General features: G+C 45.9%; 1 protein-coding gene across 4 annotated transcripts in view; it reads right to left on the reverse strand.

Moving 5' to 3' along the window:
• LOC121269111 (gasdermin-A2-like) overlaps nucleotides 1-27821 on the reverse strand; it is a 60312-nt gene that overhangs the window by 31416 nt on the left and 1075 nt on the right. The window contains exon 1 of one of the 4 annotated variants that reach the window (XM_041173578.1): nucleotides 27335-27405. The exons of 1 other annotated variant lie outside the window; for it this stretch is intronic. The gene's annotated coding sequence lies outside the window, so the exon portion shown is untranslated. Of the gene's footprint in view, nucleotides 1-4212; nucleotides 4323-4377; nucleotides 4489-27334; nucleotides 27406-27821 lie in introns of those variants that run through there. 2 more of the 4 variants (XM_041173580.1, XM_041173579.1) reach the window with 2 other exon arrangements.

The following is a 27821-nucleotide window of genomic DNA, read 5'->3' on the forward strand; positions in this document are numbered from 1 at the left end:
TAAAAACTTTACACTAAGTCCAAATGGAGAGGTCATGCCAGTTCCTGAGTGCCAAATAAAAAAAATCATAGAACCATAGAAAAGTTACAGCACAGAAGGAGGTCATTCAGCCCATCTTGTCCATGCCAGCCCAAGGACACCCAGGTGCCCTTTCTAATCTCACCTGCCTGCACCCAGCCCATAGCCCTGCAGCTTACAGCAATTTAGGTGCAGATCCAGGTACTTTTTAAAAGAGTTTAAAGTTTCTGCCTCTACTACCAATTTGGGCAGCGAGTTCCAGACACCCACTACCCTCTACGATAAAAAGTTCTTCCTCATGTCCCCCCTACACCTTCTGCCACTTATCTTGAATCTATGTCCCCTGGTTCTAGAATTCTCCATCAAGGGAAACAATTTTATCCTGTCCACTATATCTATTCCCCTCATAATTTTGTACACCTCAATCAAGTCACCGCTCAGCCTTCTTTGTTCCAAGGAAAATAACCCCAACCTATCCAATCTCTCCTCATAGCTACACTTTTCTAACCCTAGCAACATTCTTGTAAACCTCCTCTGCACTCTCTCCAGAGCTATTACGTCCTTCCTGTAATGTGGTGACCAGAACTGCACACAATACTCCAGTTGTGGCCTCACCAGTGTTTGAAACAATTCAAACATTATATCCTTACTTTTATATTCTACACCCCTATCAATGAAGGAGAGCATTCCATATGCCTTCTTTACAACCTTGTCTACTTGAACTGCTGCCTTCAGGGACCTGTGTACTTGTACGCCAAGATCTCTCACTTCATCTACCCCTCTTAGTATATTCCCATTTATTTTGTAATCCCTGTAACTTTTTGACCTCCCTAAATATATGACCTCACACTTCTGTCTGTTAAAATCCATCTGCCACTTTACCACCCACTCCACCAACCCATCTATATCGTTTTGGAGATTATGACTATCCTCTACACTATCCACTACTCGGCCAATCTTTGTGACATCTGCAAATTTCCCAATCATGCCCCCCACGTTCACGTCCATATCGTTAATATATAACACAAACAGCAAGGGTCCCAACACTGAGCCCTGTGGAACACCACTTGAGACAACTTTCCATTAGCAAGGGCATCCATTGACCATTACCCTTTGTTTCCTGTTACAAAGCCAATCATTTATCCAGTTTGCCACATTACCCTGAATCCCTTGGGTTTTTACTTTCCTGACCAACCTGCCATGTGGGACGTTGTCAAATGCCTTGCTAAAATCCATGTACACAACATCCACTGCACTACCTTCATCAACCCCTCTTGTCACTTCATCAAAGAATTCAATCAAATTTGTGAGGCAAGACCTTCCTTTAACAAATCCACGCTGACCCTCCCTGACTAGTCCATGCCTTGCCACATGACAGTTAATCCTATCTCTCAGGATTGATTCTACTAATTTGCTCACCAGTAAATGTAAGACTAACTGGCCCATAATTGTTTAGTATTTCCTTTGATCCCTTTTTAAATAATGGAACTACGTTTGCATTTCTCCAGTCCTCTGGTCCCTCCCCTGTATCTAATGAAGATAGGAAAATCATCCTCAGAGCATCTGCTATCTCCTCCCTGACTTCCTTCAGCAGCCTCGGAAACAATCCATCTGGCCCTAGTGACTTATCAACTTTCAGGGATTTCAACCCTTCGAGTACTTACTCTCTCTTTATGACTATCCTGTCCAATATCTCGCAGTGTTCCTGCTGATCTATTATATCTACATCCTCCCTTTCCTTTGTAAACACGGAGACAAAATATTCATTCAAAACCCTTCCCACAGCCTCTGCATCTACACATAAGTTTCCACCTTCATCTCTGATAGGTCCCACTTTTCCCTTAACTAACCTTTTAGCATTAATGTATTGGTAAAACATCTTTGGGTTATCTTTAACTTTACTTGCCAATCTTTTCTCATGCCCTCTCTTTGATTTCCTTATTTCCTTTTTTAACTTGTCCCTGCACTTCCTATATTCATCTAGGCTATCTGCAGTGCTTAGTTCTTCGTGCCTATTGTACGCTTTCTTTTTCTGTTTGATCTTCCCCTGTATTCCTCTAGACAACCAGGGAGGTCTAGATTTGGCAGTACCACTCTTATTTTTGTAGGGGACATGTCTACTTTGTACAATTAGGATCTCACTTTTTAGTGCTTCCCACTGGTTTTCCACTGTTTTATCCTCCAGCAGTGCTGTCCAGTCCACCTCAACCAAGTCCCTTCTCATTTTTGTAAAATTTGTCTTCCCCCAGCTCAAGTCTTTTACTCCGGCCTTATCTCTGTCCTTTTCCAAGGTAATGCTAAATCTGACTGAATTGTGATCACTGTCGCCAACTGTCACTTCACCCACTTGCCCTTCTTCGTTCCCCAAGACTAGGTCTAGAATTGGATCTCCTCTCGTTGGATTTGTCACTAATTGGTTGAAAAATTTTTCCTAGACACACTGCATGAATTTTTCTCCCTCAGTGCCCCTCATATTGTTTGAATCCCAGCTGATATTAGGGTAGTTGAAGTCTCCTACTATTATTGCCCTCTTGTTCTTACAAGCAGAAATTTGCCTACATATGAGTTCTTCTATCTCCCTTTCACTATTTGGGGGTCTGTAGTATACTCCCAGTAGTGTGACTGCCCCTTTTTTATCTCTAAGCTCAATCCATAAAGCCTCGTTTGTTGACCCATTTAGTATATCATCCCTTCTCACAACTGGAATTGATTCTTTAACCCCCCTCCTTTTTTATCTCCTACTCTATCGTGTCTGAAGACTCTATAACCTGGGATATTTAGCTGCCAGTTTTGTCCCTCCTTTAGCCAGGTCTCCGTTATAGCAATGACATCCTGCTGCCATGTGTCTACCTGTGCCCTTAACCCATCTACCTTGTTTGTAATACTCCTTGCATTGAAGTATAAACAGTTTAACCCCGTCAATTTCCCTTGCTGGACACTTTGTAAACTTTGCTTCTCCTGTAACTCCATGTCTATCACAACGTCCCTAGCTAATGTTCCACCTCCATTTTTCTGATCTGAATCTGACCTATCTGATCCTACTCCTGGGATCCCATCCCTCTGCCACACTAGTTTAAATACTCCCCAACAGAATTAACAAAAGCCCCCACAAGCACACTGGTCCCAGCTCTGCCTGGGTGCAACCCATCTGCTTTGTACAGGTCCCACCTTCTCCAGAACCGGTCCCAGTGCCTCAAGAATCTGAATCCCTCCCGGTTACACCATCTCTCCAGCCACGTGTTCATTGGTCTATCTGCTTATTCCTGCTCTCGCTAGCACGTGGAACTGGGAGTAATCCTGAGATTACTACATTTGAGGTCCTGCATTTTAATTTTATCTCCTAACTTGCTGTACTGAGCTTGCAAGTCCTCATCCCTTAGTTTACCTATGTCTTTGGTACCAATGTGTACCACGACCACTGGCTGCTTACCTTCCCTCCCCAGAATGTCCTGCAGCCGCTCCGTGACATCCTGGACCCTGGCACCAGGGAGGCAACATACCATCCTTGATTCACGTTTGCAGCCACAGAAGCGCCTGTCTGTGCCCCTAACTGTTGAATCCCCTGTCACTATAGCCCTGCCACATGTTTTCCTCCTGCCCCTCTGAGCAGCAGAGCCACGCGGGTTGCCGTGAACTTGGCTGTTGCTGCTTTCCCCTGAGAGGCCATCCCCCAACAGTATCCAAAGTGGTATATCTGTTAGAGAGGGGGGATGACCACATGGGACTCCTGCACTACCTTCCTGAGTCTTTTACTGTTCCTGATGGTCACCCATTCCCTTTCTGCCTGTGTAATCTTCACCAACTCACTAAATGTGCTATCCACGACTTGCTCAGCATCGCGGATGCTCCACAATGCTCCGAAATCCAGTTAGCCAAAAGCTGCATTTGGACACACCTTCTGCACACATGGTCAACAGGGACGCTGGAAGCCTCCTGCAAGATGTGAGAAATGAAGGACGAGCATATCACAGGTCTGAGATCTCCTGCCATGATGCCCCTCTCAATTTAGCTAGTTACTCCCTTAAAAACAAATATGCTAGGTAGGGGCCTTATTTCTGTTAGCTAGGAACCTTGTTTCTTGACTAACTATACTTGTACAGTACTACTCTCTACTTTTTTTTAGCTCCTACCTCAGTATTAAACCATGAATCACTTTAATAGATTGAAAAAAAAACCTCATCAGGATTTACTCACTAATCAGCTGCTTTTTCTTTAAAATACACTTTCAGAAAAGTGTCTCTTGCAAGTCTGGTGCACCCCTGAAGGCACTGCCTCTTCTGCTCTCTCTCTTTTTTTGGTTTGAGGAGGAGGGAGGGATAGAAACACTACAGCAATGTAATGTTTGGGGCTATTCCATACTTTGACAGTGGGTTCTCTTCAATTCCCTCCTGAGTCACGGTGTCTGCGGTGACTTTTCCCAGAATGCTTCAGTCACTTCTCACCAGCGCCCTCTGTTGGATGCTATTCCTCCTGTTGAGTGCAAGAGTCCTTCTCCTCAATTCCCTCCTGAGTCACGATGTCTGCGGTGACTTCTCCCAGAATGCTTCAGTCACTTCTCACCAATGCCTCTGTTGGATGTGCTTCCTCCTGTTGAGTGTAAGAGTCCTTCTCCTCGATTCCCTCCTGAGTCATGGTGTCTGTGGTGACTTCTCCCAGAATGCTTCAGTCACTTCTCACCAGTGACCAGTGCCCTCTGTTGGATACTCTTCCTCCTGTTGAATGCAAGATCCCTTCTCCTCGATTCCCTCCTGAGTTGCGGTGTCTGCGGTGACTTCTCCCAGAATGCTTCAGTCACTTCTCACCAGCACCCTCTGTTGGATGCTCATCCTCCTGTTGAGTGCAAGAGTCCTTCTCCTCGATTCCCTCCTGAGTCGCAGTGTCTGCAGTGACTTCTCCCAGAATGCTTCAGTCACTTCTCACCAGTGCCCTCTGTTGGACCTGCTTGATACATCTGCACCATGAGGAAGATGAGAGACAACCTGAAGTGCAACAATTGCAGATATGAGCTTCAGACCATGGAACAGATCAAAACAACTTACCCACTAAGGTCTGTGATGAATATCTAGTCATGGTCCATGTTAATATTTTAGAAATAATGTTTAGTTCTGGGAAGATTGTTTTTGTGAAGGTAGGATAACTAAACCCATGGGCTTTCTAAATTACCAGATAACTAAAAGATACTGGCAGTTCAGAATGTTACCATGTTTGTTTAACAGAAGAGCTGGAGCAACAAAACAGCTGGTGGGCTAACTTAGCTGGAGAACTGGAGACATGGTATCTACATTACTTGCAAAGAAGTGCAATCCAGAGAGATGTTTTGTTTTGGGAGTTAGAGTTAAATTAGTTTAAACACATTCAGTGAACCCTGGAAGGCTACATTGTCATGGAGATGGGTGGAAGTTAGGAAGGTTCTCTGGTTTCAATTTATCTCTGTGTCTGCTGGAAGAGAGGGTTAGTTGCAGTTTGAACTTCATGTGGTTTGCAGCACATAGAGAAACCATAGGAGCTGTTATCAGTCTTCAGGCAGTGAAGGTTCAAAGAAGTCCCAGGGAGCTGTGAAGGTGGCGGAAGGTTACTGATTCTGTGTCAGGCAGTTAGGGCTCAGGAGAAGTCCTTGGAGCCATTTGTAGCTTGGGGCAGCCAGGAGACTGGAGTTCAGAGAAACCTTGGGCAGTGCCAACATAGTGAAGCTAGCGGCCTGTGAAAGAGTTGAAAGTATGTCGGTAATTAGAGATGGGAATGCAACTTCATGAATCCCATGGAATGCAGTCTCAGGTGAAGAGATTGAAATATCAGGAGGTGAGCAGTAGTTGAGACAGTCTGAGGTAGAATGGCTTTTGAGTGATTTTGAAGGCTAGATCTTCAAAAGTGAAGATTTATAATCCCACATGAGGGAGACAGGATGTGAATGAGATATTTTGACTCACAGTGGTCACTGACATCTGGGTGGACTGCTAAGAACTCCGTAGGATCTGTCTTGGTCGCATCTGCCAGTTAATGTGCAGTGTGGTGTGTTCAAGCACAGTTTGCCTGTTAAGTTATATTTACCTCATGATAATTCTGATTGTTAGAGAGTAAGGTTCATACTGCAACATGTTTTATTTTTCTGACTTTGCATAATAAAGTTTGTTTTGTTTGTTTAAAACCATGCAATCTTATGGCTTTATTCTCCTAGTGGGGAACTAGTATTTCAAACTTTGTCTACTTCAAACAAAAGGTTACTGGTCCCTAACTGGATCATAATGGATCCTTTGTAGGGGACTCCTCATTTATCGCCCAGCATCTCAAGATCTCATCAAATGGATATCAAAACTGGACAGCCCATTATAAGCTTTTCCCATCATATAGAAGTAGTGTACAATCATTGTTTCTATCCACAAATCATTGCCTGCCTCAACAAATCTTAGCAAATATTAGCATAATGAGCAGTAAGTAGCAATGATATTTAGACAAACAATGAAAACTTTCAAACAGCCTTCAAAGTGGAGATTTCTGCAGTACGGGTTGGCATAGTGCCAGCCAGAGTTGGCATTGTATTTTGAAGTTACTAAGCATCAATTAACTGCTTTGCTTATTCTGCAATAATTATGATGTTTTATTTATTTTATTATAAACGTATTTAAACAACACATTGTAGCCATGCACATGTGAAGGATGGTAACTCTCTCATGCACTTATCTCAAACACATGCATGTACCCCCACAGTATTACCCACGCAGCCTACATAAATGTGCATTAACACACACAGGACCACAAAAAGGGAGACAGTGACATAGTGGTCATGTCACTTAATTCAGAGGCACAGGCTAACATTGAACATGGGTCCAAATCCCACCATGGCAGCTGGTGGAATTTAAATTCAATTAATTAAAATAATCTGGAAATGAAAGCTAGTCTTAGTAATGGTAACTGTGAAACTATTATTGATTGTCATAAAAACCCATCTGGTTTCTTCCCCTTTAGGGAAGGAAATTTGCTATCCTTCCCTGGGTCTGGCCTGCATGTGACTCCGGGCCCACAGCAATGTTAACTCTTAACTGGTCTCAACAAATGTTGGCCTCTTCAGCAATGCCTATGCCCAATGAACAAATTAAAAAACTATGTCAAACCACTATAATAATTGTGCAGATTTCCTCTAAATGCTCCGGTCCTTTTGGAACTTCATTGACTTCCAAAGCCCCCAACTCAAAAACGTCACTCTCAATTTTCAACCCCTTCATGGCTGTGCCCCCAGAACTCTCTCTGACAATGGCCTTGTATGCATCCACCCTCCCATCGACTCAACATTTACAGCCATGTATGGAATTCCCCCCACCCTCGACTTTTTGCCTTTCCTGCTCTCTCTCTCTCCCCTTCCTGCCTCTTCAACCAAAATTTTGGGCACCGGCTCAAATACCTCCTTCTTTGGCTTGGCATCCACTTTTGTCTGAATCTGTCTCTGTGAAGCACCTTGGGGTCCTTAAAGACACCATTTAAATATAAGCGCAGTTCTTGTAAATAGTCATTGATGAATGTAAAACCATAGTTACAACGAGTCATAGATAGTAACATGAAGCTTCCACTGGCTAAACAGTTCCAACTTGCCAAATTATACAAAGATCTGAGTTTCTTGCTGGACTAATCTCAGTTTTGTTGAGGCAGATAACACAGTTAAAGATCTCCTGATTTATTTAAATCCACCCACGTCCTTACCATAATTATAATCTGCATTATCACAGAATCACAGAGTCACAGTGCAGAAGAGGCCCTTTGGCCCATCGAGTCTGCACCGACACGTGAGGAACTTCTGACCTACCTACTTAATCCCATTTACCAGCACTTGGCCCATAGCCTTGAATGTTATGACGTGCCAAGTGCTCATCCAGGTACTTTTTAAAGGATGTGAGGCAACCCACCTCCATCACCCTCCCAGGCAGTGCATTCCAGACCATCACCACCCTCTGGGTAAAAATTTTTTCCTCACATCCCCCCTAAACCTCCTGCCCCTCACCTTGAACTTATGCCCCCTTGTGACTGACCCTTCAACTAAGGGGAACAGTTGCTCCCTAGCCACCCCGTCCATGCCCCTCATAATCTTGTACACCTCGATCAGGTCGCCCCTCAGTCTTCTCTGCTCCAATGAAAACAATCCAAGTCTATCCAACCTCTCTTCATAACTTAAATGTTTCATCCCAGGCAACATCCTGGTGAATCTCCTCTGCACCCCCTCCAGTGCAATCACATCCTTCCTATAATGTGGCAACCAGACACACAGTGGTGTCACCAAGATTCTATACAATTCCAACATGACCTCCCTATTTTTGTAATCTATGCCTTGATTGATAAAGGCAAGTGTCCCATGTGCCTTTTTCACCACCCCACTAACATGCCCCTCCGTCTTCAGAGAGCTATGGATCTCTTTGTTCCTCAGAACTTCCTAGTGTCATGCCGTTCATTGAATACTTTCTTGCCAAATTACTCCTTCCAAAGTGTATCACCTCACACTTTTCAGGGTTAAATTCCATCTGCCACTTATCTGCCCATTTGACCATCCCATCCATATCTTCCTGTAGCCCAAGACACTCAACCTCACTGTTAACCACCTGGCCAATCTTTGTGTCATTCGCAAACTTACTAATCCTACCCCCCACATAGTTCTCTATGTCGTTTATATAAATGACAGCACAGATCCCTGTGGTACGCCACTGGACACTGGCTTCCAGTCACTAAAGCAAACTTCGGTCATCACCCTCTGCCTCCTACAACTAAGCCAATTTTGAACCCACCTTATCAAATTACCCTGTATCCCATGTGCCTTTGCCTTCATTATAAGTCCCCCATGTGGGACCTTGTCAAAGGCTTTGCTGAAATCCAGATAAACTACATCAACTGCACTACCCTCATCTACACACCTGGTCACCTCCTCAAAAAATTCAATCAAATTTGTTAGGCATGACCTCCCTCTGACAAAGCCGCTGACTATCCCTGATCAAACCTTGCCTCTCCAAGTGGAGACAGATACTCTCCTTCAGAACTTTCTCCAATAGTTTCCCTACCACTGACGTGAGACTCACTGGCCTGTAGTTCCCTGGCTTCACTCTACAACCCTTCTTAAATAGCGGAACCACATTAGCTGTTCTCCAGTCCTCTGGCACCTCCCCCATGGCCAGAGAGGAATTAAAAATTTGGGTCACAGCTCCTGCGATCTCCTCCCTTGCCTCCCTCAGCAGTCTGGGACACAAATCATCTGGACCTGGAGATTTTTCCACTTTTAAGCCTGTCCATACCCCCAATACTCTGTCACTCCCTATAACAATTTGCTTAAGAACCTCCCAGTCTCTCTCCCCAAGTTCGATACCTTCAACCTCATTCTCTTGGGTGAAGACGGATGTGAAATATTCATTCAACACTCTAGCGATGTCCTCTGGCTCCACGCACAGATTGCCCCCTTGGTCCCTTATGGGCCCTACTCTTTCCCTGGTTATCCTCTTCCCATTGATATACTTATAGAATATCTTAGGATTTTCCCTACTTTTACCAGCCAGAGCTTTCTCATATCCCCTCTTTGCTCTCCTAATTGCTTTATTAAGCTCCACCCTGCACTGTCTGTACTCCACTAATGCCTCTGCTGATTTGCTTCCATTGTACCTGCTAGAAGCCTCTCTTTTCCTTCTTATCGTAACCTGAGTATCTCTGGTCATCCATGTGGTTCTCTGGGCTTGTTACTCCTTCCTAACCCCCTAGAGGGAACATGTTGAGCCTGTACCCTCCCCATTTCCTTTTTGAACACCCCCCACTGTTCCTCTGTAGATTTCCCCACAAGTAACTGTTCCCAGTCTAAAAATAAAAACAGAAAAACTGCTGATGCTGGAAATCCAAAACAAAAACAGAATTACCTGGAAAAACTCAGCAGGTCTGGCAGCATCGGCGGAGAAGAAAAGAGTTGACGTTTCGAGTCCTCATGACCCTTCGACAGAACTTGTTCTGTCGAAGGGTCATGAGGACTCGAAACGTCAACGCTTTTCTTCTCCGCCGATGCTGCCAGACCTGCTGAGTTTTTCCAGGTAATTCTGTTTTTGTTCCCAGTCTACCTTGGCCAGATCCTGCCTTATTTTACTAAAAACCACTCTCCCCCAATCCAAAACATTTTTTTGCAACTTGTCGATTACTTTGTCCATAACAAACTTAAACTGTATCATGTTGTGGTCGCTATCACTAAAATGCTCCCCCACCACCACCTCAGCCTCCTGTCTGGCTTCTTTCCCCAGAATTAGGTCCAGCACTGCACCATCCCTTGTTGGACCCTCTACATATTGACCTAAAAACCCTCCTGTACACATTTCAAGAAATCCACTCCACCCAAGCCCTTAACACTATGTCTATCCCAATTAATGTTGGGAAAGTTGAAATCACCTAACATAATTACCCTATTGTTATTGTTTTTACACACCTCCACAAATTGTGCACATATTTTCTCCTCTATTTCCCGCTGACTATCTGGGGGTCTATAATAAACACCTAATAATGTGGTTGCCCCTTTTTTATTCCTAAGCTCTATCCACAAAGCTTCATTCGATGCCCCCACCCCAAGATATCATCTCTCCTTACTGCAGTAACCGACTCCTTAACTAATAAAGCAACGCCTCCTCCTCTTTTACCCCCTCCCCTGTATCGCCTGAAGATTCGATAACCCGGAATGTTGAGCTGCCAATCCTGCCCTTCCCTCAACCACATCTCAGTGATGGCTACTATATCACAATTGCACATGTCAATCCTCAGCCTTAACTCATCCGTTTTACCTGTAATACTCCTGGCATTAAAGTAGAGGCCATCCAGCCTTGCCTTGCTCCCTTGAAGCCTATTGCAGCTGTACTCCCTCTGACTTGATTGTTTTACAGACAAAATATTGTTGCTTAAGTTCATTTGCCCAAAGCCAGGGGATAAAATCATCGGTTAAAAATCACTCACTCAAAGGCATAACACAAAACTAGACACACCATTGGGGGATAAAAGTACAGGTTCTGATACACTCAGCCTGCACTGACAGAGTCAAAATTTTAATTCTAAGTTTGACTGGCACTGTGCCATCATCCACAGCATAGGTTTCTTCTTTGAAGCCATGTTGAAGCATCTATAAAGGCAATCAGAAGGCAGCAATCTTTAAACTAGTGAAATGAATTGCATTTCTAATCATGTCGGCATCAGCCTGAGGGAGCTTAGTCTAGACGCGTGACTGTTTTGTGTGTGCTGCTGTACACATTAATGCTGAGCAATGGGTGATACTAATTCAAGAAAACTTCAGAGCAATTTTTGAAACTTGGGCAAAGTTTCTCCAACCTGATCCAACAGCTGGAATTAACTGTATGAAAAAGCGACCCGCAAAATCTTGTGCAGCTTCCATTTTTTTTAAAGATCTGAAAAATGGATGCGATTCATCTCATAACTTCTTGCTTGGAACAGAATCAAATGCTGCAGATGCTGCAAATCTGAATAAAAGGCAAAAATGCTGGAAATACTCCGGCAGCATATTGTGGAGAGAGAAACAGAGTTAACGCTACAGGTGGGTGACCTCTCATCAGATGGTTCTGTTCAGTGTGTTTCCAGCATTTTTGGTTTTTATTTCAAATTTCTGACTGGTCTCAGCAGGAGCTGTTTTACTGTTTCTGTTGAAGGTGACTCTAAAACTCTCTGCCTACGCAATAACATATATATTTATTTTATATAGTGCCTGTAACCAAGGCTTCATAGCAGCATTATAAAACTAAGTATGACATGAGCTACATTAGGTCAGATTACCAGAAGCTTGATCAAAGAGATAGGTTTTAAGGAACGAAAACAGAAAATGCTGGAAAAGCTCAGCAAGTCTGACAGCATCTGTGGAGAGAGACAGAGTTCACGTTTCGAGTCTGTATGAACCTCCTTCAGAAATGTTAACTCTGGGGGTTGGGGGGGAGTGGGGGGGGTGGTGTTGGTGGGGTGGGTGGTGGTGTAGGGAGGGAATCCCAGAGCCTGTGGCCTAGGCAGCTGAAGGCAAGTGAACACAGAAATGGTATCTTGTCAGCCAAGTAACCAACGAGGTCTTGTAGTGCAGTGGTAGTGTCCCTACTTCTGGGCTAGAAGCTCTGGGTTCAACTCCCACACCAGGCTGTTTGGCCACAGAAGGTATGTTTGTAACAGGCTGTAGGGAATCCTTCTCCCACCTCACAGCTATACCCCAAAGGGAGAAAAAAAAGTATGAGTGAATATGCACTTAAAAAATAAGTCAAAAAGCTGAAACCTTCATTTGATATTCCCAACTGCCATTTGTAATTATGTACTGTGTCAATATGACAGAACTACTTACAAAAGCTGCGCTGGATTATAATCCACTGGTGACGATGTGGGATCTATCCTAATTTACATTGCAGGCTGTGAAAGCACTGCTGCTGTTCAGTCCATAGCAACGCACAATTTACTCTGTGAACTAGCTCCTGCACACATTTCAGATGGAGTTGTGTTGCAATTGTGTTGTGATGTGGTAGCAAGTTTAATATTCTAACACTCTCCGAGTAAAGACATTTCCCTGAATTCTTTGTCGGGTTATTTAGCACCTATCTTATATTTATTGCCCCTAGTTTTGTATTCCCTGCACAAGTGGAAACATTTGCTCTATGTCTAACTTATCAAACCCTTTCACAATTTTCAAGTAACCTGCAAAGTCCTCCTTACTAACATCTGGGGGCTTGTGCCAAAATTGGGAGAGCTGTCTCACAGATTAGTCAAGCAACAGTCTGACATAGTCATACCCACGGAATCGTACTTTACAGATAATGTCCCAGACACCACCATCACCATCCCTGGGTATGTCCTGTCCCACTGGCAGGACAGGTCCAGCAGAGGTGGCGGCACAGTGGGATACAGTCAGGAGGAAGTGGGAGTCCTCAACATCAACTCTGGACCCCATAGAGTCTCATGGCATTAGGTCAAACATGGGCAAGGCAACCTCCTGCTGATTACCACATACCACCCTCCCTCAGCTGATGAATCAGTGCTCCTCCATGTTGAACACCACTTGGAGGAAGCACTGAGGGTGGCAAGGGTGCAGAATATACTCTGGGTGGGGGACTCCAATGTCCATCACCAGGAGTTGCTCGGTAGGATCGCTACTGACTGAGCTGGCCGAGTCCTAAAGAATAAAGTTGGTAGACACCGTCTGCAACAGGTGGTGAAGGAACCAACAAAGGGAAAAAAATACTTGACATCATCCTCACCAACCTGCCTGCCGCAGATGCATCTGTCCATGACAGTATTGGTAGGAGTGACCATCACACAGTCCTTGTGGAGACAAACTCTCGTCTTCACATTGAGGATACCCTCCATCGTGTTGTGTGGCACTACCACCATGCTGAATGGGATAGATTTCAAACAGATCTAGCAACTCAAGACTGGACATCGATGAGGCGCTGTGGGCCATCAGCAGCAGCAGAATTGTATTTGAACACAATCTGTAATCTCATGGCCCGGCATATCCCCCATTCTACCATCACCATCAAGCCAGAGTATGCAGGAGGGCATGCCAGGAGCAGCACCAGGAATTCCTAAAAATGAGGTGTCAGCCTGGTGAAACTACAACAAAGGGCTACTTGTGTGCTAAACAGCTTAACCAGCAAGCGATAGACAGAGCTAAGTGGTCCCACAACCAACGGCTCAGACCTAAGCTTTGCAGTCCTGCCACATCCGGTCGTGAATGGTGGCGGACAACTAAACAACTCACTGGAGGAGGAGGCTCCACAAATATCCCCATCCTCAATGACGGGGGAGCCCAGCACATCAGTTTGATAGATTAGGCTGAAGCATTTGCAACAATCTTCAGCCAGAAGTATTGAGTGGACAATCCATCCTGGCCTCCTCCAGAAGTCCCCAGCATCACAGATGCCAGTCTCCAGCCAATTAGATTCACTCCATGTGATATCAAGAAACAACTGAAGGCACTGGATACTGCAAAGGCTATGGGCCCTGATCATATTCCGGCTATAGTACTGAAGACTTGTGCCCCAGAGCTTACCATGCCCCTAGCCAAGCTGTTCCAGTACAGCTACAACACTGGCATCTACTCGGGCAATGTGGAAAATTGCCCAGGTATGTCCTGTACACAAAAAGCAGGGCAAATCCAACCCAGCCAATTACCGGCCCATCAGTCTACTCTTGATCATCAGTAAAGTAATGGAAGGGGTCATCAACAGTGCTATCAAGTGGCACTTGCTTAGAAATAACCTGCTCACCGACACCCAGTTTGGGTTCCGCCAGAGCCACTCAGATCCTGATCTCATTACAGCCTTGGTTCAAATATGGACAGAAGAGTGGGGCCAAAATTTTTCACTGAGCAGGAGGGCACGTGCCCAACTTGCTGGAGCGTAAAATAGTGCATGATGACTTCGGGCGAGCATACGATGTCATTTTGCACTAGTGTGATATTTAGGTTGCTGGGCAGGCAGGTGGGGGTGCTGGTGCCGCACCCGCCATTAATTAAGAGGCTAGTTAAGGCCATTAAAAAGGTAATTGACGCCGATTTTAAGTTGCCCATGTAATTTCGTGCTTGTCGCACAGGCAAACCGGGCAGGCGGCCAATCAATAATCTCAGAAACCTCATCCAAGGGCGGGATAAAAAGGGTCAGCAGCATTGCCAGTGTGAGTAGTGGAAAGTTTGGTAGATAGTTTGCTGCTGGTGCTTTATTGGTATATGGCAGCTTCATCTCTGTTTGGGGCTTCATTCTTAGCATTTCCAGGCTTCCTTGGTGAATCCAAGGCCCCCTAAGAATTCAGACCGTGTGGATCTTTCCAAGTATCAGACAGCCCTCCCTTACCCTGGTAATGGGAGTTATGGTCTCCACTGGTGGCACCTCCTCAAAAGAGGAAGACAGTGGCAGAAGGGAGAGGAGGTCAGCTGTCTCAAATGCAGTTTCCAGGGGAGTGACCTGTGGGAGGAGAGGCGCAGGCACAAGGGGTGCAGGGCCAGCAGGTAGTCCAAGGCAGAAGGGGCTGCAGAAGATGCCACTATCTTCCTGCCAGAGTTTACAGGTGGCGATGCAGCTACCTCACTGCGTTTAAGGTGCTATTCCGAAGAAGGCTCTGTCTCTCAAGGGAGACAGTGCCCTCTGACATCAGGGGTGGGTCTTCGGGGTCTTGCGATTGGGTGCGTAGTGGGAAACCTAAGGGAGAACAACAACATGTCATTAGTTAAAGTCATCACACTGTCACCGTGCATGCCAGGCACCCTGGTGAGACAACGGAGATCTGCATCATCGTGCTATCGTCTTTCAATGATCAACGGGGAATCCAGTTTTGAGGCTCCTATCAATGATGTGACTACACAAGAATATTTGCACCATCCGAAACTCTCACCCCTGTGCACTGTGCTCTTAACTTCATCTGATACCCCAGCCTCTCCGTGGTTGGTTGACCAAGGTGTGTGGCGCCTTTCCAGCTCCAAGGCAATCTGCTCACATCTGGTTAGGTTGAGGAGGTTTGGGGGCCTCCACCAGTGCTTGACCTTTCAATGCTGTTATGGGATGTCTTCTCCTGAAAGGACAGAGGAACATTGATTAGTCCACTCTCTACCTGCAGCCCCATTGCAGCCTGGCCAACCCCACCTGAGGAACACCTGGCAGGGCACATCCGAGTTGTGGCCCTTGAGCCGCAAGGCACTCAGTCCAAGCAGCCAGGGCTCACCTCCTCGGCCAGTTCTGGTATCATTGACGGTTGGCATTCAGACTCTAACATCCCTGAGCTCCATGCAGGGATGGCCAGCCCTTAACACTTCACCACATTGACCCATGCCAAATGGTACTCACCCTTCCTGAGTCCAGCAGCTTGTTAAACCTCTTGTGGCACTGGACCCAGATGCGCCGCACAACATCATGGCTACTGACCAGCGCTGCCACCTCCTCCGAAGCTCTTTTTGTAAGGTGCAGTGGCCTCCTCCTTCCTTACCTGGGGACAAGGGTGTCCCTCCTAGCAGCCATCTCCTCCAGGAGGACCACGAGGCACTCATCAGAAAACTGGGGGGGGGGGCCGAGTGCCCACCTGACCTGCCCTTCCACTTGGCGTCTACAGCCGCATTGGAATCCATAATTTATAATCTCCTGTCACCAACACTGAAGATGTCTTCCTCTCTGGTAGCCTTATGGCAGCCTTCCAGGGCCTGACTGTGCTGGTTTTAAACCGGCTGCCAGGTTGCCATTGGACTAGGCAGCCGACAGATCTCCTACCCCTGTCCACGCCTTCCGGGCCATTGGAGAGCTGCCATTCACGCTTGGCAGGTCTTAATTTCCCAGCAGCTCCTGGGCCCGCTGATCACGCCCACCAGCTGATCTCAAAATTCTGCCCCTGAGCCCCCGGGGTGAGGGGAGAGTGACGGCCTTTAACATCAAGGCAGCATTTAACCCAGTGTGGCATCAAGGAGCCCTAGCGAAACTGGAGTCAATGGGAATCAGGGGGAAAACTCTCCGCTGGCTGGAATCATACCTATCACAAAGGAAGGTGGTTGTGGTTGTTGGAGGTCAGTCATCTCAGTCCCAGAACATCACTGCAGGACTTCCTCAGAGTAGTGTCCTCGACCCAACCATCTTCAGCTGCTTCATCAATGACCTTCCTTCCATCATAAGGTTAGAAGTGGGGATGTTCGCTGATGATTGCACAATGTTCAGCACCATTCGCAACCCCTCAGATACTGAAGTAGTCCATGTCCAAATGCAGCAAGTCTTGGTCAATATCCAGGCTTGGGCTGACAAATGGCAAGTAGCATTTGCACCACACAAGTGTCAGGCAATGACCATCTCCAACAAGAGAGAATCTAACCATCGTCCCTTGACGCTCAATGGCATTGCCATCACTGAATCCCCCACTATCTACCATTGACCAGAAACTGAACTGGGCTAGCCATATAAATACAGTGGCTACAAGAGCAGGTCAGAGGCTAAGAATCCTGCGAGTAACTCACCTCCTGACTCCCCAAAGCCTGTCCACCATCTACAAGGCACAGGTCAGGAATGTGATGGAATACTCCCCATTTGCCTCGATAAGTGCAGCTCCCACAACACTCAAGATGCTGGACACTGTCCAGGACAAAGCAGCCTGTTTGATTGGCACCACATCCACAAACATTCACTCCCTCCACCACCATGACACAGTAGCAGCAGTGTGTACCATCTACAAGAAGCGCTGCAGAAATTCACAAAGGCTCCTTAGACAACACCTTCCAAACCCACAACCACTACCATCTAGAAGGACAGGGGCAGCAGATAGATGGGAACACCACCACCTGGAAGTTCCTCTCCAAGTCACTCATCATCCTGACTTGGAAATATGTCGCTGTTCCTTCATTGCCGGTGAGTCAAAATCCTGCAACTCCCTTCCTAACAGCACTGTGGGTGTACCTATGCCACATTTTGTTTATTCATTCACGGGATGTGGGCTTCGCTGGCTGCGCCAGCATTTATTGCCCATCCCTAATTGCCCTAGAGAAGGTGGTGGTGAGCTGCGTTCTTGAACCGCTGCAGTTCCTGTGGTGTAGGTACACCCGCTGTGCTGTTAGGGAGGGAGTTCCAGGATTTTGCCCCAGTGACAGAGAAGGAACGGCGATATATTTCCAAATCAGTTCAAGGAAGCTGCTCACCCCCACTTCCTAAGGGCAATTAGGAATGGACAATGAGTGCTGGACTAGCCAAACAAAGCCCATATACCCTGAATGAATTTAAACAAAAGCCCTCTATTAAGTCACCTCAGTCTTCACTTCTTTATAGTCACTTATGTACAGAAAGTTAATCACAATTCATTGTCTTAAATTTAAAGTTCTAATGTACTCCTGTTTTTGCTGAAGAAAGGAACTTTTTTTGTCGAAATTTTTCACCTTGCACTCATCAGAAAATTCTCAAGAAAACCAAATGCAAAAGGAACAATAACTTATACTACAGGAGAAGAGAGTGCTGATTGGTTGGCAAGTGGACTCTGATTGGTAGGGGTGCAGCCATGGAGAATGCACCAGTTAACTGATGACTGACAGTTAACTGCCAAACTTTGTTTAAATTCCAATCAGGCAGGTTGATTCTGATTGGTCAAGGCATTGCCCTGGGGAATGAACCAGAGAATAGCTGTTGCCTATTTTGTTTATTTGAAACAGGCGCAATTAGTGTACATGTTCTTTCTATCTGCAAAGGGAAGGGCCCTATGTGTAGCTTCTTTGTGTTCAATATTTGTGTTAGACATTAAATAGACATACAATATTAAATGGTATGGATAAGGTAAACCTGTATTGTTCCTTTAAAGTAAGCCAGAACAATGGAGGCGTACGCTGATTTTACATTTATTTAAATAACGATAAATATTTAGAATAATCTGTATACAAAGAGGACCTTTAAAATGTCACTGGATGTTACACTGAGGGGTGAGGGGATTTACAGTACTGGAGGGGTTGTTACATAGGGACAGTTATTTCACTGGAATGAATGTTATTCTGGAAGAGTTGTAGTATTGGAGGGAATGTTATACTAGGGTGTTACAGTATTGGAAGGGATGTTATGCTATCAGTTACAGTATGGAAGGGGTTGTTATACTGGAACAGTTATGGTATGGGAGAGGGTGTTATAATAGGATAGTTATGGCACTCGAAGGGGTGGTACACTAGGAGACTTACAGTATGATGCCCTTTCAGGGGAACCCCGCAGGAAATCCCCATTGACAGTTTTTTAAAAGCATTTCAGTAAACTTGTTGGCAGTCCTCTGCTAGTAATCACCTGTGGCTAATATTTCTTAATAGGAATAATAGTAATAGGAATAATAATAGGTTACTATTTCCCATGTCCATCAGGGAGTGACACCAAGTGCAGGCCAAGTGCTCGAGTATTTCCCACTAATAACTCAATCAAAAAATGTCCTCCAGTCTATTATCTAAATTATTTTAGTGAAAGTGAATGTGCACAGAAATGTAAATGGCTCTGGAATCAATCATTGTAATTTCATGAATTTCATGATAAAATTATTGTGCTATGACTTCAACATTTGGAAATTACAAATAAATCTGCCCTTATTACATTGAATTAGAGCACAAGAACAGGCCATTAGTCAAAATGAAAAGGGAAGTATTCGTAAGGGTTAGAAGGCTGGAGAATATAAATAAAGTAGGAAGAAACTTAAGCAAGGAGTCAGGAGGCCTAAAAGGGGTCATGAAAAGTCATTGGCAACCAGGATTAAGGAAAATCCCAAGATCTTTTATACATATGTAAAAAGCAAGAGGGTAGCCAAGGAAAGGGTAGGCCCACTCAGGGACAGAGGTGGGGATCTGTGTGTGGAGTCAGAAGAAATGGGAGGGATACTGAATGAATATTTCTCATCAGTATTCACCAAAGAGAAGGACTTAGCGGTCGATTTGTCTAGGGAAGAGTGTGTAGATAGCCTGGATCATGTTGAGATCAAAAAAGAGGAAGTGTTAGTCGTCTTGAAGAATATTAAGGTGGTTAAGTCCCCAGAGCCAGATGGGATCTACCCCAGAGTACTGAGGGAGGCAAGGGAGGAGATTGCTGGGGCCTTGACAGAAATCTTTGTATCCTCACTGGCTATGGGTGAGGTCCCAGAGGACTGGAGAATGGCCAACCTTGTTCCATTGTTTAAGAAGGGTAGCAGGGATAATCCAGGAAATTACAGGCCGGAGCCTTACGTCAGTGGTAGGAAAATTATTGGAGGAGATTCTTCGTGACTGGATTTACTATCATTTGGAAGCAAATGGGCGTATTAGTGAGAGGCAGCATGGTTTTGTGAAGGGGAGGTCTTGTCTCACTAACTTGATCGAGTTTTTCGAGGAAGTGACAAAGATGATCGCTGATGAAAGGACAGTGGATGTTATATACATGGATTTCAGTAAGGCCTTTGACAAGGTCCCTCATGGCAGACTGGTACAGAAGGTAAAGTCGCAAGGGATCAGAGATGAGCTGGCAAGAAGGATACAGAATTGGCTTGGTCATAGAAGACAGAGGGTAGCAGTGGAAGGGTGCTTTTCTGAGTGGAGAGCTGTGACTAGTGGAGTCAGGGATCAGTGCTGGGACCTTTGCTGTTTGTTGTATACATAAATGATTTGGAGGAAAATGTAACTGGGCTAATTAGTAAGTTTGCAGACGACACTGAGGTTGGAGGAATGGCAGATAGTGAAGAGGATTGTCAAAGGATACAATGGGATATAGATCAGTTGGAGACTTGGGCGGAGAAATAGCAGATGGATTTTAATACGGACAAATGCGAGGTAATGCATTTTGGAAGGTCTGACACAGGCAGGAATTATACAGTAAATGGCAGAATCCTTAAATGCATCGACAGGCAGAGGGATCTGGGTGTACAGGTCCACAGGTCACTGAAAGGGGCAATGCAGGTAGATAAGGTAGTCAGGAAGGCATATGGCATGCTTGCCTTCATTGGCAGAGGTATTGAGTATAAAAGCTGGGAAGTCATGCTGCAGCTGTATAGAACCTTGGTTCGGCCACACATGGAATATTGCGTGCAATTCTGGTCGCCACATTACCAGAAGGATATGGAGGCATTGGAGAGGGTGCAGAGGAGGTTTACCAGGATGATGCCTGGTCTGGAGGTTATTAGTTATGAGGAGGGGTTGGAGAAACTCAGATTGTTCTCACTAGAGCGACGGAGATTGAGGGGCGACTTGATAGAAGTTTACAAGATTAGGAGTGGCATGGACAGAGTAGATAGTCAGAAGATTTTTCCCAGGGTGGAAGAGTCATTTACTAGGGGACATTGATTTAAGGTGAGAGGAGAAAACTACAGAGGAGATGTGCGGGGCAAGTTTTTTACGCAGAGGGTAGTGAGTGTCTGGAATTCGCTGCCAGAGGAGGTGGTGGAAGCAAGTACGATAGTGGTGTTTAAGAGGCAGCTTGACAAATACATGAATAGGATGGGAATAGAGGGATACGGACACCGGAAGTGAAAAATGTTTTAGTTGATGGGCAATATGATCGGCACAAGCTTGGAGGGCCCAAGGGCCTGTTCCTGTGCTGTATTTTTCTTTGTTCTTTGTTCATTTGGCATAATCGGCTTGCTGATATTTATGCTCCACACATCTCACTCCATCAATATATCCTTCTACTCCTTTCTCCCTCATGCCCTTTTTTAGCTTCACTTAAAGGCACATCTCTTTCACAGACAAAGATTTCAGGATTGTTCAATGTAACATAGGTTGAGCCAGCTGTTTGATGGGAGAGAAAGGGTTAAAGAAAGCTGATTCTGATGCACAATGGATGATCCTTCAAAAGATTATCAGCCATGTATCATCCACACATTCAGCTGAGTGTGAAGGCCTGTTTGACAGTGTGTGAGTAGAAAAGCTAAGGAGATGAGATCCACATGACTGAGAAACAGATTTATGGATCCCACTGACTGAAAAATAAAACCCACATTATATTTTTGTTTAAAAGTAATTGGATTCTTCTTGTCTGTTAGCTTTCCCTCCTGCGATTTTTAAAGGAAGACCCCAGCCAATAAATAAAACCACCAAACCTTTTCTAATTTTGGATCGATCTACAGCATTCAGCTCTTGTGCCTTAAATCATTGTCCCAAAATTGCTTTGCATCATAAGAGTGATGCAGCACAAAATGAGGCCATCAAGTCTGTGCAGGCTCTTTGGTCCAGATATACAATTAGCCCCACTCCTCCACTCTTTCCTCGTAGCCCGGTATTCTTTTCTCTTCCAGTAGCCAATTAACTTCTGAAAGTTATGACTGAATCTGCTGCCTTTTTTGCCAGTGCCTTCCAGATCACAACTCACTGCATAAAAAAAACATTTCCCCATATTGCCTCTGGTACTTTTGTCAATCACCTTAAATCACATCCTCTGGTCACCAACCCTTCCAGCACTGGAAGTGGTTTCTTTTTGCTTACTCTATTGAAACCCTTTATAATCTCAACATCTCTATCAAGTCTCCTCTTAAACATATTTTCTCTCAAGAAAGTAACCACAGCTTCTCCAGTCTAACCATATAACTGAAGTTTCTCATCCCTGCTCCCATTCTAGTAAATCTCTACTGCATCTCGACTAAAAGATTGACATCCTTCCTAAGGCACTATCTAAAGTCTCTGAGACAGTAATCTGTAAACACAACATGGCTCCAAAGATATGTGCACCACTGAACTTGGAATCAATGAACTCTGTTCCTTCACACTGTAATAACCAGGGTTTAGAGTTTTGAGTGGCGATCCCCTACACCAAAATCGAATGGGTCAAATGGAAGTCCCTATCAAGCACTTTTATTTTATTATTTCACGGGACATGGGCATTGCTGGCTGAGCCAGCATTTGGTGCCCATCCCTAATTGCCCTTGAGAAGGTGGTGGTGAGCCACATTCTTGAGCCGCTGCAGTCTCAGTGGTGTAGTTATTCCCACAGTGTGGTTAGGGAGGGAGTTCCAGGATTTTGACCCAGCAACAATGAAGGAACAGCGATGTAGTTCCAATTCATGATGGTGTGTGGCTTGGAAGAACTTGCAAGTGGTGTAGTTCCCATGAATTTGGTGCCCATGTCCTTCTAGGTGGTAGAAGTTGTGAGTTTGGAAGGTGCTTCTGGAGGCTTGATGAGTTGCTGTGTGGAGAAAGAGAGAGACAGTGCCTCAATCCTGAGGTGGTCTCTCAGCAACTATAAAAACTTTTCAACTGAAAATGACCACAGCCGCCGGCCACCATTGTGGAGAAAAGGTACCCACACAAGGAAACCTGCAAGTACACCTTCAGCCAAGCAGGCAGGAGTGTTTCAAAGTGCTTCTGGTGCTACCAACCGTGCCTCAGCTGTACAGGTTTGTGCTAACAGTGCATTATGAATGGAAAGTTATTGTACTCTGTCCCTGCTTTGTCCTGATACATGGGTGAGGGTCCCCACTGGGAGTGAACACCCGCAAAATAAACCCCTCACCGTCAATCCAAACTGGCAGAGGACAGAGAAAGAAGCAACAAAGGAAGAAAGGGATTGACAAACTGGATGGCTTTAGCAGCAACCTGTAACAACACTATAACCAGTCTCACAAAGCCATTATCACCGGGTGGTACTGGAAGCTGCTCCAATCAGCTATGATTAAAAGATTACATTGGGGCAGCCCCCTCCTTAATCTTAAAGTACCGTTATGATCAAATACCTTGCATTTTAATGGCCTGAAGGTTCAGGATGGTGGAGCTCCTGCCATCAGAAGAGTCCCCGCCGACTCCAGCAGCCCTGATGTCACTTCACACTCCAGCGAGCATTGATTGGCAGTAGGTGGGACTTCCACCCTCACTCGGGAGGAAGTCTCACCTTGAAGAGGCGCTGGCTAATCGGGTTGGCCGGCAGCTCTCCAGTCTCGCCAGGCACGGCGCTGCCGTTGGCAGAAGAGGCACCGCTGGGGGCTGCTTGGAACTAAGTCCCGGGACCTGGAGGGCAGGTAAATGGCAGGGGTCCCAGGGTGGGGAGGGCCGGCAACATCAGGGGGCTTGAGATGGGGGTCTCGGAGGATAGGCCGGGAGGTGGGGACTACCCCAGTCAGGAAAGGCCTTCTGATGGAGGTAAAACCCCACACTCGCACCACCTCCTGCCCGCGATCGGGCTCAGTTCATTTCCGGGTTTCCCCCCACTCCCCCCACCAAGGGCTGTCATCCGGCCACCAGCCTAAAAATTGAGTCTGGGTGGGAAAAGACCCTTAAGGGCCTGAATTGGAACAAGGGCAGGCTTCCTGTCCGAGACCCTGCCCGCCCCAGCATAAAATCACTACCAAGTCTGGGGTGGGGGGGCAGGATCCCAGAGGGAATCATGTCTGTGCAATTTCATGCTCCCCCTCCCCCCACACCCAGCCGCGCCTCAGAACCCACTTGGGCTGGGGGGGGGTGGTAGGCGATGGGAGTGTAAAATTTTAGCCAACTTGTGTGTCAAGCACATACTTGGCAACGCAATGGCAATCAGTTGAGCCTAGAAGCAAACAGGCCTCAGTAATAACTCAAAATTTCAAGTCACTTCAATGAATATTCTTTCAATAAAAGGAAAGTTAACGTTGTCCTGAAACTCTCAATGTGGACTGGATGTGTTGGATTCCTGCATTCCTGCCACAAGCTGGTTAGTTCGGCATTGTCAGAGATGCTGGGCAGGACTCGGGATTGTTTGTGGGTGCGGAGTCCAGCCCCGGGGGGGAGACAGACACTCACGGGCTTTTTGACGGGAACGTCCCTTTAATTGAAATGGAGGCAGCTTGGTGACCAATTAAGGACAGCAGGCTTTCGGAGCCAGGGCCAATCAGAGGCCTGCCAGATTGATGGAGCAGGAGGCCGTGATGGAAAGTAAGTAACTGGGAGGGCACTTTAAGATGGAGACATTCTCTCACCAACACTTTTAAAAATTTAAATTGATAAATGTTTTTTGCACTGGGGAGTGGGTGGTGGGAGGAATGGGGAGAGAAACCTCGCTGCAGGATGACCTGTGCCTGTTCCAGCATTCCTGGGAGGCAGGGAGGGTCTGTAGGCTAATCTGAAGGACTGACCCCATGCCCCCACCAGCCCCACAACCCCCAACCCCCAACCCAGTCTGCCAATGGGAGGTCGTCTCCAGTCGAACTCCTTTAATTGGCTTTAAGTGACATTTAATGATCTGTGATCCATGACAGTTAGCCACGATGAGTGGACAGGTAGCCCTGCCATCCTCATAGCCACCCCCCCCCCCCACCCCGCCCCCGCCAATGCTTCCCCATCGCCGTATTCCACCTCTGTAAAAAAGAAAATGGCCCGGAAGTGGAATGGAGCTGGGGAGCTAGCTCACCAACAAGTGGGGCAATTTTTAACACTCGCCTGCCTCCAATTCAGACTCTGAGCTACCTGCCATGTAAAGATCCCATGGAACTACCAAGCTCTCCCTCTGCTCAATGCACCACACCCCATCACTCACTTATCAGCACTCATTCAGGATGGTCTGACCATCACGAGCATTAAGCCTTCTGAACATTGTCTCATTAAATAATTTCTCCTTTTTAAACAATGTAGAGGTTTCCCTCGTGGAACTGGGATAGAGAGCTGTATAGTGCAGATTGTGTCGGGGTTATAGAAGCAGCCAGCTTTGTGGATCAAGTTACTTCACCTTGCTCCATTCTTCTACATGTTTGTGTAAGGCATGCTGTGTAAATCCTAAACTAAAGCTTTTGGAGTTTAGTTTTCTCTGAGCACAGTGCTTAAAGTGATGTTAATGGGTGCTCTACCAAGGCAAATGAAACCTCTTGGAGTCTCTAGGAGGAGAAATAAAATCATTAGCCTCGGTTTCCAGTCCTGATTACTACCAAGATTGCATGGATGTCTGCCGATTGAGTGATGTTCTTATTTTAAACCTCTTTCAGAATTCTTTGTTATCCAACATCGAAGGAAAATTGAATGACTTTATCAAGCTTTAACACTATGTTACATACAGCAGCTGTCTAGAATGGACAGTGCTTCACAGAGCAGTTCGTCTAATTGGTTTTCAGGCTATTTTGCAAACTCCCAGGCTGCCCTTAATTTTGAGACCGTGATCCACGACTGTGTTGTGAAGTGTGGCTGTATTTGAAGGAAGCTGTCCCTCAGCCTCTGGCTCCTCTTCAGTCCCACACTCCTCCTGGTCTTTGACCACTCACTGTATCAACCCCAGATGCTTAAATGGACGGATATTCACAAGCCGCAAGCTTTGCAGTTCCACTGAGTTACAGTCGCCGTGGACAGAATCGTATCATCCCCGCCGAGCTGGGGGCGAGGTGGGGCATGGGAGCAAAAATTGAAAATAATGCATCGGATCAGTTGCCTGACACATTCCCACCTCCAAGAGATCATGCCGGAGGTGGGCTCAGCGCAGCAGCACTTACCCACCCAGGGGTGACAGGTAGCCAATTAGGCCCAATAAGGGACTAAGGTGGGGGAAGTTCCTGATGCCACAAGGATCTTCCCAGATGGTTGAGGCCAAAGCCCAAGAAGTACCTGGAGGCGACAGGCAAGGGATGGGGGGGCGGTGACATCACACCTCCTCTCCATGACCCCATCACAGGCCCAATGGGATAAGGCCACAGCTACAGCCACCAGCCACCCTATGGAGAGTGGCTCCCTCTGCACAATGATAACCTGATAGCTGTGCCCTTTATTTAATTTTTAAATTTATGGAGGCTTCAGAGGGCACCTCCATTTTGAGATGCAACCCCCCCCCCCCCCCCCCCCCCCACCCTTGTCTCCTACCTGCCTCAGCAATGCCCACATCTCCTGGTTGAACTGTCAGGCGCCTAGAGCTTTGGACCTTCTGATTGGGCCTCCCACCTTGGGAACCTACTGACTGCCCTTAATTGGACAATGAAGGGGGAGGAAGCCTCTGAGTTGGCTGCTTCCTCTAAGATGGCGATACCATGTGACGAGCCGATACCAGTGGGGTTTGGACCCACTTTTGGTCCCAACTGCAGAAAAATGTCAAAGTTGGTGAGGGTTTCATCCTGCGAGCATCAGTTATCACTTGGGGTGACAGATCAGGATTGAAAAATATACAAGAAATATTTGGGGCCTTTAACTTGGTACAAGGTGAAATCTCCACAAAAATAAACGCTTCAGCGTGAATGCCTCTTCACTGGTGCATGAGCTGGTGGACAACAGATATACTTTGAGCCCAGGTTTAACCAGCTTATATTTCACCTCTCTTTTATTTTTCCTTAGTTCTGTTGAAGAATCATACAGACTCAAAACGCTAAGTGTGTAACTCTCTGCAGACGCTGTCAGACCTGCTGAGTTTTTCCAGGTATTTTTATTTCTGTTTTGGATTTCCAGCATCCGCAGTTTTGTGCTTTTATACTTTGTGTCCATCCACTTATCAAGTATTCACTGTGTACTCCATCGGTGTTTGCTGTTTGAGTCTAGTCACTTAAACAGTAACTTCAAAGATTCTGGTTTGACTGGCTTATGCAGTCTGTTTACACTTCACGCTTACAGGGATTTAGCACTGTTCTCCACTTCTTCCTCTATCAAAACAGGAAAGTGGACGATAAACCAGTTGCTTTTAGCAGAAGTTTTTGCTTTCCTTCCTGTGGGGATGTGCCTGGCCTCACTTTTAACACCGGCCCCAATTTAAATCAGTGAGGACACAGCATACAGACTCCTTGTGCCGACTTTGTATGTGTAGTACACCTCCTGCGGCGATCTCACTTCACCAGAACGAGGAATAGTTGACACGCCATTGGTTGCGAAATTATTATTTTTTTAAACAAATGAAATAAAAAATGGCATAAACTGTTTGAAGAAAGGCAGAAGACAAAGTGAGAGGCAAGCTGACCTTAAATAAGAAGCGCTTAAGCCTTACCTCGAGGCGAGAGATGAACTGCGTACCTTTCACCAATTTCTTTAATTGTTGTCTGGTTTAGCATCTGATGCTTGCACATTGACTGTAAGTGATTCCACAGGATGTGGTTAACTATGATTTGTTCAATGGAACTAATGTACTGCCTAACCAGTTTTGTGAGAAAGCTGCAATGCTTTGGCAGACTGTTACACTTTTAGATTTTTAGATATTTTAAAACAAGCTGCTGGAGTTTGTTATACATACTAATGATTGGGGATTAAGAATCATTGAACGAAGTAGCAGAGAAGGAGGCCGTTTCACCCATCATGTCAGTGACAGCTCTTTGAAAGAGCTTTTCAACTAATCCCACACCTTTGTACGTTCCCCTAAGCCCTGCAGGTTTTCTTTTCAAATGTGCTTCCAGCCGAGAGCATGCCTCATCAGAGGTCAGCTTTGCTGGGCCAATGTTGTGGTTTGTCTGGTGAAGTCCTACATTCCAAAAGCAGTA

The sequence above is a fragment of the Carcharodon carcharias genome, chromosome 23 (genome assembly GCF_017639515.1).
Source record: "Carcharodon carcharias isolate sCarCar2 chromosome 23, sCarCar2.pri, whole genome shotgun sequence".
Classification (NCBI taxonomy): domain Eukaryota; kingdom Metazoa; phylum Chordata; class Chondrichthyes; order Lamniformes; family Lamnidae; genus Carcharodon; species Carcharodon carcharias.